Source organism: Dipodomys spectabilis, unplaced genomic scaffold, assembly GCF_019054845.1.
Source record: "Dipodomys spectabilis isolate Male_0828 unplaced genomic scaffold, ASM1905484v1 ptg000378l, whole genome shotgun sequence".
In the NCBI taxonomy this organism is placed as follows: domain Eukaryota; kingdom Metazoa; phylum Chordata; class Mammalia; order Rodentia; family Heteromyidae; genus Dipodomys; species Dipodomys spectabilis.
Genome location: NW_024871055.1, coordinates 182,270 through 202,278, shown reverse-complemented (window position 1 = coordinate 202,278; position 20,009 = coordinate 182,270).

Sequence of the window (20,009 nt, the reverse complement as noted above, 5' to 3'; positions counted from 1 at the left end):
CACTACATTTTTTTAAGTTTTCAAGTAGAACCTATATCCAATCGAATTCTAAACCTTCTTTTAATTTAAAAATGGACAAGTGTGGGAACCATTCCAAAGAAGTAAACAACTTAAAACTGTGTAAATTTAAATAATTCTGTAAATATGTTAGAAACAATGGCAAGAAAGAAAAAAAAATTTGAATACTTATCTTGGGGTTCATTTCACCTAACATCAACTTATCTGACCTTTTCTGCATATGTCTCAGACATATCTTAGTTATGGCAAATAAGGGAAAACATGGGACCTATGTTTCTTTGCACCTGGACTACTTCACTTAATATAATTTTTTCAAAGTCTTTCCATTTCCTAACAAAGGGGCAATGTCATTCTTTCTGATGGAGGCATAGAACTCCATTGTGTATATATACCACATTTTCTTGATCCATTCATCAAATAATTCTGTATCATCACAAAATTGCTAAATAATTTTATTACTAAAATATTATACGGTGAATTTTCAGGACTAACACTAATAATGTAAATGGGGAAATGATATTGCTTTATTTTTAGGCATCCAATCCAGATACTTTATTCTATGTCTTAGCTGAAGAAAATCTGGGTCATTGTATACAATGATTCCTATCAATTTGTGAGGTACATAAAAATAATGACAGAGCTGGTTTAGACATTGATTTTAGAGTTCTAAAACGATACCTACAAGGTACTCTGTATTTTAAGTCATATAGTATAGTGATTTTGTCTAAAGCATGCTTTACTGACACACATCACTAGAAAAAAATTCCTTAAAAAGATAGTCAATTTGGAAAATCAGTCTATACTCAAATCTTGTCAAATTAAGAATATATTTGAATAGTGATGATATATGGCTAAGCAATAACTTAAAATAATTATCACTGTCTTGACAGGTAGGATTTATAGCTTCTTAAATTTCTAGTTGTCATAGTATTTATACTTCAGTAATGCTAGAGCTGTATTAGAATACTTGGCAATTTTGAAATAGACTGCCTCCAGGGACAGATAAGCCAGACACCAGTGGCTCACACCTATAATCCTAGCTACTCAGTAGGCTGAGATCTGAGGATCGCCATTCAAATCCAGCGCAGGCAGGGAAGTTTGTGAGACTGTTATCTCCAACAGACCTCTAAGAATACAAGAAGTAAACCAGAAGTGGTGTTGTGGTTCAAGTGCTAGAGCACTAGCCTTAAGCTGAAGAGCTGAGGGACAGCACCCAGGCCTATAGTCCAAGTCCCATGACCAATAAAACAAACCAAAACAATACAAAACAAAACTATCCCACACTGGTTGAGAACTGACTATGTTTTCTAGATAAGGTATATTTAGGGCTAGTTTTTCTATATTTTGGCTTGCTTCATATATTAAATATTTTTTCCAATCAACTGAAGAAGGTTCTGAAATGATTTTTAAATGAATAACTGAGTTTGTAGTAAAATCATTTTCGCAAAACATTGTTTATTTTCACTATTGCTTTTTAACTCTTAAATCTTCCTCTGTTCTGCACCACCTTCCACTCCAAAGACGTCCACAGATTTCCAGGGTGTACCATAAGAAGTCTGTGTACACTTTAGCCTGGGGTTCACCAGTGCCTCCCATTTCATTTGGTAAGGATATGCATCATTCTTTAACAAATATGTAGGGTGTTTCTTTCCCTTTAATCCGAATGCATTTAAATTAGAAGAAGTTAAAAAAGTTCTGAATCAGTGACTGCACTTGTGTTTTGCTGTGTACCCAGAGATCGATGGAAGCAGTAGTAGCATGTGATAATGGAGCATCTAGGAGTTACTATTTACCTGTAAGCTCCTCTAACCTCTAAAGCACTGATAGGGCAGATATTTTTCATTTTACACATGGTTCATTTTAGTGTCCTGACCTTTGATTAATACATTTGGTCACTTTTTCTCTTCTAGCCAGTGTAAACATTGTTTTTGTTATTTTTTTATTGTGAAAATACTGTACAGAGGGTTTACAATTGCATAGGCAAGGTAATGAGTACATATCAAGCATTGTTACCTCTTCCTTTGTTTTCCCCTTCCCATCCCTTCCCACCTCCCCATTCTGCCCTATACTCCCTCATCCACCCCTTCCCCCGCCAAAGTTGTAAAGTTCGGTTTTTGACATAACGTCTTGTACAGATCAAAGAAATAAGTCAAACAGAACATCAGTAGCTCATGCCTATAATCCTAGCAACTCAGGAAGCTGAGATCTGAGCATCATGGATCATGGTTTAAAACCAGCCTACGTAAGAAAGTCTATGTGCTTCTTATTTCCAGTAAAATTATGGTATTTCTTTATTACAATGAAACATCTTAAATATCTATAGTTCTTTTCTTAGATAGAGGAGCTAGATTATTAAGTCATTAAAACTTAATCAGTTAGTTTTTTCCAGCAATATAAGAATTGCTGTATATATGAGGGAAATACATGCTTTAGAAATGCTAGGCACTGGTGGCTCATGCGTCTAACACTAGCCACTCAGAAGGGTGAAATCTGAGGATCATGCTTCAAAGCTAACTTGGGCAGTAAAGTCTATGAGACGTTTATCTCTAGTTTACCACAAGATACCTGGAAGTGGTATTGTGGCTTACATAGTAGAGCACTAGTCTTGGGCTGAAGAGCTGAGGGACAACGCCTAGGCACAGAGGTGAAGTCCTATAACCAACAAAAAAAATCTTATTCTTTAGTCATAGCAATTTTTGCAGTTCTGTATATTAAAATACCCAAAGGGTAGAATACTTATTTGTGTGTGTGTGTGTGTGTGTGTGTGTGTGTGTGTGTGTGTGTGTGTGTGTGTGTGGCCTTAGCGGAACGTGACCTCAATGGGCTCCCTAATTTTTTTCCAACCAAGCCTGGTACTCTACCCCTTGAGCTACACTTCCACTTCTGGTGTTTTTGCTGCTTAATTGGAGATGAGTCTCAGGATTGAGTTTCCTGCCCATGCTAGCTTTAAATTTCTACCCTCAGATGTCAGCCTTCTGAGTAGTAAGGATCACAGGCATGGATTTCTGGTTCCCAGCTTAGAATGCTGATTGGGACAAGATCCAACACCCCTTTATGATGAAGGTTTTGGAAAAATTAGGAATCCATGGAACATTCCTCAGTACAATAAAGGCTGTATATGACAAACCTACAGCCAGCATTATACTCAATGGTGAAAAACTAAAGCCATTTCCTCTTAACTCAGGAACAAGACAAGGATGCCCACTCTCTCCACTTCTCTTCAATCTAGTGTTAGAATGCCTAGCTACAGCAATAAGACAAGATGCAGACATAAAGGGGATCCAAATAGGGAAAGAAGAAATAAAACTCTCCCTCTTTGCAGATGACATGATCTTGTATTTAAAGAATCCCATAGACTCTACTCCCAAATTACTTAAGCTGATTCAAAACTTTGGCAAAGTAGCAGGTTATAAAATTAACCCCCAAAAATCCATGGCTTTTCTGTATGCCAACAATGAGAAAAGTGTGGCTGAAATTAGGAAAGCAACTCCATTTGTAATAGCCCCACAAAAAATAAAATACCTAGGAATTAACTTAACTAAAGAAGTGAAGGACCTCTATGATGAAAACTTTAAAATCTTGAAAAAGGAAATCAACACAGAACTTAAAAAATGGCAAAACCTCCCATGCTCCTGGATTGGAAAGATTAACATCGTGAAAATGGCAATACTTCCCAAGGCTATCTACAAATTCAACGCAATACCTATCAAAATTCCACCCTCATTCTTCAAGGAAATAGAAGAGGCAATCCAAAAATTCATATGGAACAATAAAAGACCCCGAATAGCAAAAACGCTCCTCAACGGAAAGAACACTGCTGGAGGAATATCAGTACCAAATTTCAAACTCTACTATAAAGCCATAGTAATCAAAACAGCTTGGTATTGGCATAAGAACAGACCTCAGGACCAATGGAATAGAATTGAAAACCCAGAAATGAACCTACAGACCTATAGCCATCTAATCTTCGATAAGGGAGCTAAAACAATAGAATGGAAGACAGACAGCCTCTTCAGTAAATGGTGCTGGCAAAACTGGTTAACTACATGTAGAAAACTAAAGCTAGATCCTTATATATCACCCTGCACCAGAATCAGCTCCAAATGGATCAAAGACCTTGAACTCAAAGCAGACACTCTGAAAACATTACAGGATGGAATAGGAGAAACCCTGGGTCTCCTCGGCTCAGGCCGAAATTTTCTGAATAGAGACCCGGAAACACAACAAATCAAAGAAAGGTTGGACAAATGGGATTGTATAAGGTTGCAGAGCTTCTGCAGGGCAAATGACATAGCTAGCAAGATCAATAGAAAGCCCACGGATTGGGAGAAGATCTTTACTAGCCATACAACGGACAAGGGTCTCATATCTAAAATATACTTGGAACTCAAAAAATTAAACCACCCAACAACAAATCCTCAAAGAAACAACTGCCCAATAAGTAAGTGGGCGAAAGACCTAAAGAGAAGCTTCTCTGAAGAAGAAAGAAGGATGGCCAACAGACACATGAAGAAATGTTCAGCATCCCTAGCCATAAAAGAAATGCAAATCAAAACAACATTGAGATATCACCTCACTCCAGTTAGAACAGCAAAAATCAAGAACTCTAACAACAACAGATGCTGGAGGGGATGTGGACAGAAGGGAACCTTACTTCATTGTTGGTGGGAATGTAAACTTGTTCAACCACTTTGGAAAGCAGTATGGAGGTTCCTCAAAAGACTCCATATAGAGCTCCCCAATGACCCAGCAATCCCACTTTTGGGCATTTACCCAAATGACCACAAACAAGGCCACACTAAAGCTACCAGCACAACTATGTTTATTGCAGCATTATTTACCATAGCTAAGATATGGAACCAACCCAGATGCCCCTCAGTAGATGAATGGATCAAGAAGATGTGGTATATATACACAATGGAATTCTATGCCTCCATCAGAAAGAATGACATTGCCCCATTTGTTAGGAAATGGAAAGGCTTGGAAAAAATTATATTAAGTGAAGTAAGCCAGGCCCAAAGAAACATAGGTCCCATGGTTTCCCTTATTTGCAATATCTAGTATAGGTATGAGTCAAGCGGAAAAAGTCAGAGAATGTGATGTTAGGAAAACGAACCCTCAAATATGTATTTTAATGTTTTTGTTTCATTCATGCATGTGTTTCTAACGCATTTATAATATTATTTCTTTGCTGCTTTGTATGTCCCTCCCCCACAGTGTAACCCCCGCTTTCACTATATTTGATGTCAGTATAACATGTGGAGGAGACGGGGACAAACAAGTCGTTTAAGGATTCAGATGGACCTGTTGCAACAATGAGAAGTACAAAATGTCATGTCAAAACCAGCTTTACAATGTCGGTGGGGGGGAGGGAGGGGGGGTATGATTGGTTGGGGGGGGAGGGGGGAGGGTGGGAAGGGAGGTGAAGGGTAAACAAAGGAGGAGGCTGCAATGCTTGGTAAGAAATGTATGCATTTTCCTGCCCATGTAATTGTAACCCCTCTGTACAGTATGTTTTCAAATAAAATAAAATAAAATAAAATTAAAAAAAAAAAAATAGAATGCTGATTGGTTTTCTTGTAAATGAGAAAATTAAAGCTTGGTTTGCTAAACTTTTAGATTTTTTATGAAAATTGAAATAACTATTTTAGAAAGTCTTAAAAATTTTAAAATATACTTTTAAATAAAGGGAATGCTCAAAGACTGGTTAATTTATGAGCAATGAAATTTTATTTGGCTTATGGTATTAGAAAGTTCAAGAGCATGGTGTTCACATATGTGACTGAGGTATTTTTTCTGTCTCTCCCCATGAAGGAAGGTAGAAAGGAAAAAGAGCATAAATGAGAGACTGAGAGGATAAGATGGAACTGATTTTGCAATAGGATCATTTTCATAATGAAGTCGTCTGTCTATGAGGGCAGCATTCTCCTTCATGATCATCTCTTAAAGATTCAACCCCTTTTTTTCTGTTCTTTTCTTTTTTCTGGATATAGGGCGATAATTCAGGGCCTGGATGTTGTCCCTGAGCTCTTTTGCTCAAAGCTAGTACTCTACAACTTAGAGCCACAGTCCACTTCTGAGAATGCCTGGGCACTGATGTCTCACACCTATAATCCACGAGACTCTTATCTCCAATTAATCACAGAAAAATCTGGAAGTGGCACTGTGATTCAAGTGGTGGAGCATAAACTTTGAATAAAAGCAGCTCAAAACCCAGGACCAGAAAAAAAGAAGAGAATGCTAGACAGATACTTTGAAGGAAAATATAGGAATGTCTAGAAATAAAGCAATGCTTTCCAAAAGCAGTGATGATTAGGCTATGATCTAATATATTAGATATGAATTATCTGACTTAATACTGAAGCTGTCTAAAATCCTAGACTCTTTTCCCAAAATAACAAACAAAATTGAAATAAAAAAGGCTTTGATATCAAATATGATATGATTTTAAAAGTATGAGTCTTTATATATTGGCTGATAAACCTGCATGACCAAAATAATTAATTTCAGGAAATGTGGAGTATGAGTTACAATTCTCAATTTTTGCTTTAGGAACAATGTCTTTTCAGATTCCAGCTTTGATGTCCCAGAAAAAATGTTTAAAGTAATCATTTTCTGTCATAGAAATTATCACAGAATTAAGAATATCTCTTTTAATCTCTCTCCAACTGCGCAGAGCATCGTAAGGATAGTTTATTTCAGTGTATTAGATTACTTCAGATTTTTATTTTTTGATTTTCCTAGTGTTATAGTCATACTCTAAAATCAAATCCTTAAGATGTTATAAGCATTTTTTGTGCTACAGGGGTAGGACACAGAATTTGCTTCACTTTATACAGCTGTGGAGGGGAAGGGATTGTCCTACATCATAACTTTTGAAAGCTTAGTGGTGAGGTCTTTGACATCAACATTCACATCAGGGACACCAATTCAACCAAAGTGAGTTACTGTGATCTGAATTCTCCCCTCCCCTTCCTCTGTTGCCATTTTGCAAGCTACATTTCCCATGTGATACCCTTCATGCTAGCCAGACTACTTAAGTTTTGTTGAAAGGCTATGAGTGAATGAAGGTGTTATCTTATGGTACTTTATCATTGAGTGACATGAACAAATTAAACACAATAGAAATCAGTCCTCAACTGCAGTGATTTATGAAGAGATTTCATATCTTAAAAATAAAGGTTTCTTTTATGCCAAGTACTTTAACTTGAACCAAAATTATGTCATGGCAAGTAGAAACTATAACAGGGTTTTTAAATCCAACCAATAAGTTTCTGCACATGACAACATACAATGAGCTAGCCTCATTTCCAGATTTAATAATTGTTTGACCATATGAAAATTCTTCATTATGATTAAAATTTTAATCTATTTTTAAAAATAAAAAATAATTTAAATTCCCATATTTGCATCCCATTAGGAAGTTGAGGTGAGGCCCAGAAACACTCAGAACTGAATTTATGTCACTTAGATTTTTTTATGTGTGCTAGTCTTCTTTTTGTTGGTTTTGTTTTGGTTTTACTTTAGGCTAGTGCTCTACCACTTGCCACAGATCTACTTTCAAATGTCATTTTTTCTAGTGGAGGTATATAATTCCATTGTGAATATATACCACATTTTCGTCATCCATTCATCTACTGAGGGGCATCTAGGTTGGTTCCATATCTTAGCTATGGCAAATAATGCTGCAATAAACACAGTTGTGCTGGTAGCTATAGTATGGTCTTGTTTGTTTGAATTTGGTTAAATGCCCAAAAGTGGGATTGCTTGGTCATAGAGGAGCTCTATGTGGAGTCTCTTGAGGAACCTCCATACTACTTTCCAAAGTGATTGAACAAGTTTACACTCCCACCAACAATTCAGTAGGGTTCCCTCCTGGTCACATCCCCTCCAGCATTTGCTGCTATTAGAGTTCTTGATTATAGTCATTCTAACTTAGGTGATGTGGTATCTAAATGTTATTTTGATTTGCATATCTTTTTATGGCTAGAGAGGTTGAGCATATCTTCATGAGTCTATTGGCCATTTGTATTTCCTCTTCAGAGAAGTTTCTCTTTAAGTCTTTAGCCCACTAATTTATTGGGCAGTTGTTTCTTTGATGATTTGTTGTAAAATGAAAATTCTGGTTATGAAATGGTAGCCATTCTATACAACACATTAACAATATCATAAAATTATTATTATTATTAGGAGGAGAAGTAGTAGTAGTTTGTATGGGGCTTGAACTCTGGGCCTGGACATTGTCCCTGCACTCAAGGCAAGTGCTCTTCCATTTGAGCCACAGCGTCACTTCTAGTTTTCCAATGGTTAATTGGAGATAAGGATCTCATGTACTTATGGGAAGTTGGCACAGTGGTAGTGTTTGCCTGGCATGCATGAGGCCCTGGGTTCGATTTCTCAGCACCACATAAGCAGAAAAAGCCGGAAGTGGCACTATGGTTCAAGTGGTAGGTCTCTAGCCTTGATTTGAGGAGCTGATGGACAGAGCCCAGGCCCGGAATTCAAGCCCAGGTCTGGCAAAAAATAGTTTCATGGACTTTCTTGCAGGGCTGGCTTTGAACTAAGATCTTTAGATCTTAGTAGCTTGGATTACAGCCATGAGCCACCAGTGCCAAGCTAAAATTATTTTTAAACCATAATTAAACTTTTTTTTATCATAATGTGGAAATTGCTATGTATAATGCTTGTTGTGGAGCCTGATGGATGGCCTCTTGTTCCAAAAATGCAGTTGTTTCTGTGCCCAATCTAAAAACTTTATTTCATCTTGGATTCAGTAACTTCTCATTCTGAGATTTGGTTTTTAGTTCTTTTAGGCATTATTATTTCAAAAATTACATTTGTTTTACTTTAAAATTCACGCATGCCAAAATGGTTAATGTAGAAAGTAGTTGCTAGTCACCAGTGGCTCATGTTTTTAATCCTAGCTGCAAGGGAGTCTGAAATTTGTAGGTTCTCATTTAAAGCTTGCTGGTCAAAAAATTTGAGACACAATTATATCTGATTAACCAACCAAAATCCAAAAATAGAGATGTGACACAAGGGGTAGAGTAATAACCTTGAACAAAAACACTAAAATTACTGAGAGGACTAGTTCAAACTCCATTTCTCACTTATGGCAAAGTGCATGCATGCACACACACACACACACACACACACACACACACACACACACACACACACAAAACACATTTCTCTTATAATCTCATCCTTTAGTAGTAATCAATGGTATAAACAACACCAATTTTCTGCAACTTTTTCAGATATTAACCTAAATATATACATATGATCATATGTAGTTTTACCTTTCTGTGTACTAATGTAAGAGAACATTCTGCTTCATTTGATGTAGAAGTCAAGGAATTGTTTTGTCCTTAACCTGTCCTTAACCCTGAGGGTTCTTTCCTATACATTCAAACCTAAAAACTAAGGAAATATCAAATTCTGTCTCCCTTTGGCCAGTTATGGACATGTTCTCCCTCCCTTCATGTCATCAGCTCTGAGCTCTAGAAGCCATTTTGCTTCTTCCAAACCCTTAAAGTAAGTCTGGATTTTATACTTAGAAAAAAAGAAAGGTTGTGATAACTATAGCATCCCTGTAAATCATCTTAAAAATAAAAAGAAATTAAAAAGGATGCTAGAGCTGGAATTTCAATAAAAATCTGATAACTGCTAAAGCTAAGAGGATAAACATTGTAATTTATGGCTATTCAATATGGATGCAGAGGACTTTTATTCATCTACAAGGAGATATCAATCAATTTTTCAGTATGTTGATAACATTGTATAGGTTCACACACCACTATTGGGTATGGATGCCCCAAATCACTTGGATATATAAACTTTAATTGTTTCTTTTTTCATCTTCTCATAAAAAAGTAATGTAATGATAAAATATTTTTACACATTTCATTCTGATTTTCTTTTTTGCCAGTGTAGGGGCTTGAAATTAAGGTCTGCACACTGTCCCTGAGCTTCTTTCACTGAAGGCTACCACTCTACGACTTGAGCCCCAGCTTGGTTTCCAGCTTTTTTAGTTTATGTGTTGCTGAGGAATCAAATCCAGGACTTCAGGGTAGAGCCCCAGTGGGAGCAAAGCAGGAATGGAAGACAAAAGCTACATCCAAGAGATGCTGGAGGCAATGACCCAAGAATTAAAGCGAGAAATAGACCAGAAATGTAAAGAACACTGGGTCAAAATATGGAAAGAGATGCAGGATATCAAACAGGAGATGCATCCGAAAATAGAGGCAGCACACACTTCACTAAGACGTGAGATTCGTGTAAAAATAGAGGCAGTACACACCTCATAAGAGGAGAGATTAGTAGTTTGAGAACAAACATCGAATGCATAAATGAGTCCATTTCCTCCATGCAAACCACAATGGAAGCCATAGATAACAGAGTGAACGAATGGGAATTTAGTGTCAGATACAAAAGACAGAATACACCAACTAGACCAAAAAATGGCAGATATGGAAAAATCACTTAAATTATGCCAAAGGAAATCCAAGAGCAAGTGGATAGTGCCAAGAAATTTAACCTTTGTATAATTGGAGTGGACAAAGGTGGGGAATATCAAAGCAAGGGACTGCAACACCTATTCACCAAGATAATCGGTGAAAATTTCCACCATCACAAAAAAGAATATCTTACCTACATAACAGAAGCATATAGAACATCAAAGATGCAAGATCCCAGGAGAAACACTCCTAGACATATTATAGTAAAAATGATAGATCTGAATAATAAGAAAACAATTTTGCATGCAGAAATAATGTAGAAGGAGCTATACTAGAATGGGAAAAAAATTAGAATCACTGTAGATCTCTCCACAAAGACACTGAATGAAAGAAAGGCCTGGGAAAGTACCATGGGCCCTGAAAGGCAATAACTGCCAACCCAGGCTGATATACCCGGCAAAGCTCTCATTCACATTTGCTGGAGAACAGAAAAATGTTAATAGCAAAGAAAAACTAAATGAATACATAAACATTAAGCCAGCATTACAAAGAATACTAATGAAGGGAAACACAACCTAAAGAAAGCAACCAGGAAGAGGGACCCGCACCCAGACAGGCATTAATAGAAGTCTAACTGAGCAAGCACAGGAGGAAAGGTAAGAAGAAAAACTGAGGAAAACAGGAATGACAGGGACCACAGTGCATCTCTCCATACTGTCTCTTAATATTAACGGTCTTAATTCACCAATCAAAAGAAAAAAGAACTGCAGATTGGATAAAAAAAAAAAAAAAAAAAATGACCCATCCACCTATTGCCTTCAGGAGACACAATTCTCAGCCAAACATACAAAGAAACTCAGAGTGAAGGGTTGGAAAAGGATCTACCAATCAAATGCCCCCAGTAAGAAAGCAGGTGTAGCAATCCTGATATCGGACAAAATAAACATTTCACTAAAATAATAGAAAAAGACAAGGAAGGACACTACATATTAAAACAGGGAACAATCCAAGAGGAGGATATTACCATTATTAACTTATATTCCCCAAACATTGGCACACCCAAATATGTTAAGCAAATACTCTCAAATTTACAGAATAAAGTAGATCCTAACACAATAATACTAGGAGACTTTATCACCCCACTCTCACCAAAGGACAAGTCTACCAACCAGAGGATTGGCATAGAAGCTACCGAATTAAATGAGGATATATTTCAAGCAGAACTGACATCTATCGAGTATTTCCCCTAAAACAAGACAGTACACATTCTTCTCAGAAGCTCTAGGAACTTTATTCAAAATAGACCATAACATAATTCATGCAAGGAACTCAAGCAAATACAAGGGGATTGAAATGATCCCCTGTATCTTATCTGACCACAGTGGAATCAATCTAGTTCCTAAAAACAAAGCATACCGCAGAAATTACTCAAATACATGGAAATTGAACAGCACACTTCTAAGTAATACCTGGGTAACAGTAGAGATTAAAGAAATAATTTAAAAATTCCTACAACTCAGTGACAATGAAAACACATCACAAAGAAACTTGTGGAACACAGCAAAAGCAGTCCTGAGGGGCAAATTTATTACCCTCAGTGCCCCCATCAAGAAAATAGAGACAGACCAAGTATATAATCTCATGTTGCAATTAAAACAGCTAGAAAAACATGAAAAAATGGAATCTAAAGTTACTAGACGGAGCCAGAAAACCAACTTAAGAGTGGAAACTAATGAAATAGTAGGAGAATCATAGCTAAAATTAACAAAACAAAAAGCTGGTTCTTTGAAAAAATAAATCAAATTGATGGACCATTGGCAAGATTAATTAAGAAAAGAAGAGAGGAAACCCATATTAACAAGATAAGGGGTGCCACGGGGAAAATCACAAGTACCCAAGATATCCAAACAATTTTAATGGACTGCTTTCAAAAGTTATACTCTCTAAAGAAAGAAAACCTGGCAGAAATGGATGCATTTTTAGAGAAATACAAGTTGCCCAAACTGAGCAAAGAAGAAATAAATCAATTAAATAAGCCAATATCTTACAACGAGGTGCAGGAAGCAATCAGAAGTCTTCTAACAAAGAAAAGCTCAGGACCAGATGGATTCACAAGGGAATTCTGTAAGACCTTGAAAGAAGAACTAATATCCATACTCCTTAAGCGCTTCAGAGAAACAGAGAAGCAGGAAACTAACTCAAACTCATTCTATGATGCCAATATCACACTCATCCCCAAACCAAGCAAAGACCCAACGAAAAAAGAGAACTAAAGGCCAATTTCCTTGAACACAAATGCAAAGATCCTTAACAAAATGCTAGCTAACAGGAGCCAGAAACATATAAAAAAATCATACACTACGACCAGTAGGCTTCATCCCAGAGATGCAGGGATGGTTTAACATATATAAGTAAATCCAACACATCAACAGAGCCAAGGTCAAGAATAACATGATTATCTCTACAGATGCAGAAAAAGCCTTTGATAAAATTCAACATTCATTCATGCTAAAATCTCTGGAGGAGATAGGAATAGAATTTTGAATAATGAGATTCATCTACTCACTCTTATCTGCTCAGTTTCCAAATAAGGAAGCGGAAGTTTTCACAAATATGGTGATAAAGTATAATCCAAGCGAAGAAAGTTCCATTGGATCCTAATTGCATGCCTGTGAATTATCTTAGCTTTGTGTCTTATAGAATTCAGTCATCACTCACCGAGCTTCTCTGTCTTTTTTTTTTTTTTTTGTCGGTCGTGGGGCTTGAACTCTGGGCCTGAGGGCTGTCCCTCAGCTCGCTCAAGGCTAGAGCTTTTCTGTCTTATAGAATTCATTCATCACTCACCTAGATTGACAGCTGGGACGAAAGGGGTGGAGATAAACACAAGCTGCTTGGGATACAGAGAATTGCTCCCTGAAGGTGAGGGTTGAGCATGAATTTTTGTATATTTAGTGGACAGCAAAATGTGAAGAATCCTGTAGGTAGAAAAATAATGTTTGTATTTCAATATGTCAAACAGGTGCTTAGTTTATCAAAATGGAGAGAAGTCAGAGAGGTGAATTCTATAAATATACAAATAAATATAGAAAATTTGCTACATTCTATTCCATAATAGGGCCTGGAATGAACTTTGATTCTTTGCACATACTCTGTAAATATGCACACACTAAAAAACAGAAATGTAATCCTTTATTACTGTTAAAATGCATAGAATATCTTCTTAAAATATATTTGTGTATGTATTTTTCCCTTAATTTCTTCCACACCTGCATTAAGAAATGGGTCTAAGAGAAAAGTTTCTAGATGTGTAAAATTTGAACTCCATCAATTTCTTTTGTTGAATTGTACTCTGGATAGGATTGAAGTCCCTATTTCAACTTAAGGCTTAGAACTAGAAAAAGAATAAATATTCTCAATAAATTGTCATGCCTCATTTTTAAGGAGAGCTTTGTATTTAATAGGAGAAATATGTATTGGTCTTGGTAGCTAGGAACCTTAAAGAAACAAAAGAAAAAGAAAAATTCCATGGCAGTCTCAAGTACTTGCATATCTAGAAGTGAACACTAACTCCTCTATATTCTATATTACATTTTCAAAAATATTTTTACAAGCTATTCCTCAGCTATTGTCATCCTCTAATGTAAAGTTCAGGCATGCCTATTGCTCATTATAGAGATCGTAGTTGCTCAAATTCACAATCCATTGTTTGTATAGGTTTCACATGGCTATCTTTACTTAGTGGCACTGAGGGGTGGGAGATTCACTTCAAATATATAAATACACACACAGACACAAATATATACACATCATAAATCGTCTAGCATCTTTAAAAATGTGACAAGTTCATTATTAACTTTCAAGTAGCTTAGATCTCTAGCTTCACAAAATTCTAAATACTCATATGAAGAAAAATATATACCTAGAATTTTGGTGTGATTCTGTATTATGAAGCTCTTACTTTTCATTTTATTTGCCCGGTGGAGGCAACAATGTTCCACAGGAAATGTACTCATTACCTTGCTTATGTAACTGTAACTCCTCTGTATTCTTACAATCAAAAACTTACAAAAAGGAAAAAAATGTAATTTAAAGTCACATATTTCCTATTAGAACTAACTAAATTTTAGGGCTTTAACGTTCTACAGGTTTTTAAGTACCTAATAATTTGTGGATATTCCCCAAGGCCTTTACTAAAAGCTGAAGGAGAGAGATCCAAAAGTGGAAGTAGATTGGCGACCAGAGCATAATTATATAGCTTTAGTTCACTGTTACAATAACAGAAGTGTAAATCAATATGATGGTTAATAGTTAGAGGACCAGAAGCCATACAGGAAACTGACAACAGAGAAGGGTTATTCATTGCAGGGAAACACAAATAAGAATGCACAAAAGGATTTAATCAACAGTGTCCCAAAAAGAATTTATGTTGTGACAGATGATACATTATGGATTAATCTTTGGGACACTCTGCTAAGTGAAATAAGCTAGTCATAAAAAGATCAAATATTACATGATTCTACTTATATCATTTACACAGAACAGTAAAATTGATAAAAACAGGAAGCAAAATCGAACTTGATGCATATCTTGAAGCAGAGGAGAGTGGAAAATTGTTTTAATGAATATAGAATTTGCATCATGGAAGATGAAAATAGTGTGGACCTTGAACTTGTACAATATTGTACATTTACTTACTACAACTATGCAGTATTCTTAAAATGATTAAGATAATAAAACCTGGGAGAGGAGAATGAGAATGATGAAGGGGTTAGTATAATCAAGGTACATTGTATGTCTATGTGGATATATCAAAATGAAATCCACTTATTTATCTAGCTAATGCTAATAGAGTGTTTATAAAAGATAATAAATTCTAAGTTGTTTGTGTTTGAACACAAATATGGATAAAAAGAAAAAAAAAAAACAACCACAGGCTGGGAAAACAATTAAAATTGCCAGCATTCACGAAACCTGAGTTCAAAATTATATCTTACTTAAGTGTGTAAGGCCATTTGCTTAAACATGTTTTTATTTTTATTATCTTTAAACAGTTGCATAAACAAGTTCCCATTCTACAAAACAGCCTATGAATACAAGGGGGCTGACAATATTATCACCCATCCTTCTTAAACCAACCTTTCTCCCACTGTTTTTTTTTTTTAAATTGAGATAAGTAATTACATTTTACTCATATATTTCACAGTATTGTGGAAGCATGATAGTTAGTTAAAGTCATAAACATGTTTTAAACTACACAAGGAAAATTATCATTTTCATGCTCAATAAAGTTTGTGAATTATATGAGCTTTGACAATACAAATTATTATTACACATCAGGTAATGTTTACGTTTCTTGCCTTATGCTTAATGTAGGCTATTCCTTCTTTCACTCTTATTCCTCCCTTCCTATCAGTGTTTTTGGATTGCTTAGTTCTTTTCCTTCTAAGAGCAGTGCAGCTGATGGGCCTCTTGGTTGTATGTTGTTCTGTTTCCCACTCATCCCTCCTCCTGGCTTCCCTCCATAGAGTGCGGTGAGATTGTTTTTTAATGTAATGGGAGTTGGCTCAAGGAAAAAAAAACACCTTTTGTCAAAATACATTGTAAATTTGCTGTAATTCGGATGTTATAATACACATTTTCAATATATTATAACATATGTAACATATAAGGTACCTTCCTCTTTTTCTTATACTTGAAAGTAGTTTCTAATTGCAAATAAAATGCATCGTCTATTCCCTATGAAAAATAGTAAAATATTACATATTAGGTCTAGAGCCCTCGATTTACATATCAAAACATCTCAGGTGCCTACCATAATATCCACTCTTTTTTTCTGAATCAATAGAAAGACCTTGATCGATATCACTCCTTTTATCATTTTTCTTTCATTTGTTCATCAAAATGTCATTACCAGTTATATATAGAACATATTGTTCTGCTACTAAGAGCTTGCGTCATCTGCAGTTTAGACTCCTAGGTATATGCTTTCAGATGCACAAATATGATCTTTTGCCTGAATGCAGCTCAGAATGTACCTTCTGGGGAAATTACTTCCCACATCAAAATATAGGACTATGAAGATAATACATGCACTCTGGGAATGGTGGCTCCTACTTCAACGGACTTTAGAAATACAGTCCATTTATTTCTCTGCCCTAGATTTGCTAAAGGTATCTTACTATGTTTGCTCAAACCAGAACTGAATTTGCCTTCTGCAAATAGAAATCAAATTGCATTCAAAGTAAATGTGCAATTTTAAGTCAGAGGGCTTTGCTGCTTCAAAACAGCAATGTAGACAGCCAATCTCTTTGTCATCATAGTGTTTCATGGGACACCACAAGGTACAGTGCCCTGTGAGTGACAAGTGGAGATGTGCCACTCAGAGGGAGTTAAATCACTTCAGCTAGGTAGTTATGGATAAAAGATGATGGTTAGAACAGGTTCCAACCAGGCGTGGCTGAATGACACAGCAAAAAATACACACCTTGCTCCCATCAAGCTTTAAGAGCTAACACATGCACTGTTTCTGACTATGGTCTGGGGAGTGTCCCTCTACTTCCCATCCAATCAAAAGTGTTTTCCGCACTTGTGCTCTGAGATGGGGCATCTAATAAGGAAAATTCCATCCTTATGCTTTGAGACTGGGAAACCAAATATGAAACTCCATGTAGCACAAGCCCACCCATTGATCAGTCAATCCAGGAACACGCCCTAAGGAGCAGAGACAAAGGGCTCTACATATACCTGAGGGATGTGGGCCCCTTCCAACCAGCTCTTGTTCCTCTTTTCCCTGAGGAGTCTGTTTCACTGCTCTGTTTTCACTTTGATGAGGAGTCTGTTGCACTGCTCTGTTTTCTGTTTGAAGGAGACGGGCTTTAAAAACTTTTCTGCTCTCGAATTCTTTAAAGAAAACAAAGGCCAGACCTAGACAATACTGCTATTCTGAAGATGTTGGTTGGAGGGAAGCCTTGGTCTTCAGGTTTGAGACTAGATTTAGAATTTGATAACTTAGATGGTGTGGTTTCAAATTAATTTGAACCAAGCTAATGTCTGCATTGGCTCAAGTCTTCTTATTACAATCTCTAAAAGAACTAGCAATGAGATGTACAAGATGTTATGTTGAAAAAAGAACTTTACAATTTTGGCACAGCATGAGGGGCGAGGAGGGAAGGTGGGAGATGGAGGCAGATGGGAAGGGATGGGAAGGGGAAAGAAAGAGGAGGCACAAAAAATAACATTAAAAACAATTAGGAAAACAAAACAAAACGAAAACAACAAGAACCCAGTACTAGGGTAGCAAAGGGTCCAGAAATTATCAGCATTTCTTTTTTTTCTTCTATAAATCTAACAATGAAAACTTAATGCAGAGGCTAGTATGTTTAAGAAGTTAAATTCTGTAGAATGTGATTTCTTTTCTTCCTCTTGTTCTGACATATAATTTTATCTATTCTAAAGCCGAAAGATATGCTTTCCTCACCAGCTAGATCAGGTTTGCTGACCTTTTTCTGTCTTAGAAACTGCTTAACTCCTGTAAGAGCGAATTGAAGACTGCCAAGCAGGAGGGATTGAGTGTAAGTTGTGGGCAGTGTTCTCATCCTCTGCAACTAGAGGGCTAGAAAACATGTTGATCTGCTCGCTACCTCAAGAATTCAGAAAGTGGCTTGCATTTTCTAAAATCTAAATCCAAACTTTCACCTTCTCCTTCCCACTAAGAATTCTCCCTCAGGTCTCTTCCTACCATAGTGTCTTAGCAGCTTAGAACTGCTTTGCCTCAGAAATGTGGCATCAGAATTGTGCCTTGTGGTCAGCCAAGAAGCTGGGATCTGACTGATTAATCTATGGCTCTGAAAATGCTGCAGCCAAATCTGTGCTCAGGGTTCAATATGTGTCCTCCAGCTGCGTGCCTCCAGAGAGAGCAGACTTTCCTCTTTCTATTAGCAGTAGGAGCAGAGGTACAAGACCGGTTCTTTGTGATGAAGCAGCCACACATAGCTGTTGGTTTCATAACCACTTGCGAGGTGAATTTGCCTAATGGAGTCAAGGCAATATATGAGTAAGTTGTTTTTACCTGGAAGCTCGTAAACCTCCATTCCAAAGAGGGAGCTGCTGGTAATAAATTCTGTCTGAAAATGGACTGTGTAGGAGAATCTTTTTTCTCTGAATGTGATTGCTTGAGGGAAAGCATTAACTAAGGGTAGCCATCATCTTACAAAAAGCTATTTTAAGTAAAGTTTATCCTGTAACTAAAATCGTTCTAGGGACTTAAGGCATAGTTTAATCCACAGTGCACCTGCTGAACAAGAATTTTCTAGCAATTTCTGGTCTGGTTGTCCTGGTTTAGTGTAGTGCTCTGAAACTGTTGACCCCTTTCAAACTGGCCAGCTGAACTACAAAAGAGACAATTGAGCAAGTTTGTGAACACAACTTATGATCAATACCAGAATTAGTAACTCAATATGGGTAAAACCTGGGCAGAATTACTACTAAGAGTGGTTGTTTAATTGGCTTCCTGTCAATAACAAGCCCTTGAACAGAACTAAACTTTGCCGTGCTAAGTTCCTTTCAAGTTGGTGATCTTTCTTGGGATATTGGATTACACTGTGAGAGTAGTCGAACAATTTGGGGAGTTGTCATGCAAGGGGAATGCGGGGAGCCCCTCAGGAGGAAACTCATTTTGCCTTGTTGAAGTAGCTCAAGGTTGGGTTAAACACCATCCATTATGGTTAATGATGGAAAGCGTATCAGCAATGTCAGGCAAGGGCCCAAGGAAGAACACAAATAAAAAGCAGCCTCATGCATTGGCTATGAGAGGAAAAATTGGACTGGAGCATATTACCTTGTTGTTTGGGATTTTCATGGGCTGAGTGAGCCTTAAGCACAAATAGAACATGAGTCTTGATTTGTGTTTTCATTCTCTGACCCAAGAATAAAAATTTGGGAGCTGGAGGAAGCCATTTTTTAGAAATCTCCAGTATGGGGAGAGTTGAGTATGAGAGGGGTGCACAAGAAATGTACAATAGGGAGGATTAAGTGAGTAAGAAAATCACAAGAGACTTGCTAAAATGGGGGATAAGAAGTCTAGGCCTAAAGAACCCAAGAAAAGGGCTGAGAAGATGGCTCAGTGGTAGAGCACTTGCCTTGCATGCTCGAAGCCTTGGGTTCGATTCCTCAGCACCACATAAGAAAAAAAAGCCGGAAGTGGCGCTGTGGCTCATGGTAGAGTGTTAGCCTTGAGCTGAAGAGCTGAGGGACAGTGCCCAGGCCCAGAGTTCAGGCCCCATGACCAGACCAAAAAAAAAAAAAAAGAACCCAAGAAAAATGATCCAAGGACAGGATTCTGTTAATCCATTGGGAGAATGGTCAAAAAGGTCTGAGAATACTATTTATTATTTAATGGATGATATTCATTATTGAGCTCCATAATGTGCACTTGTCCAAACGAAAACTTGTTATGCATATGTGCTTGCATGTGTGTGTTTTTAAATCTTATATCCTGAAAGGGGAACTCAAAAAAGTTCTACTCACTAAACT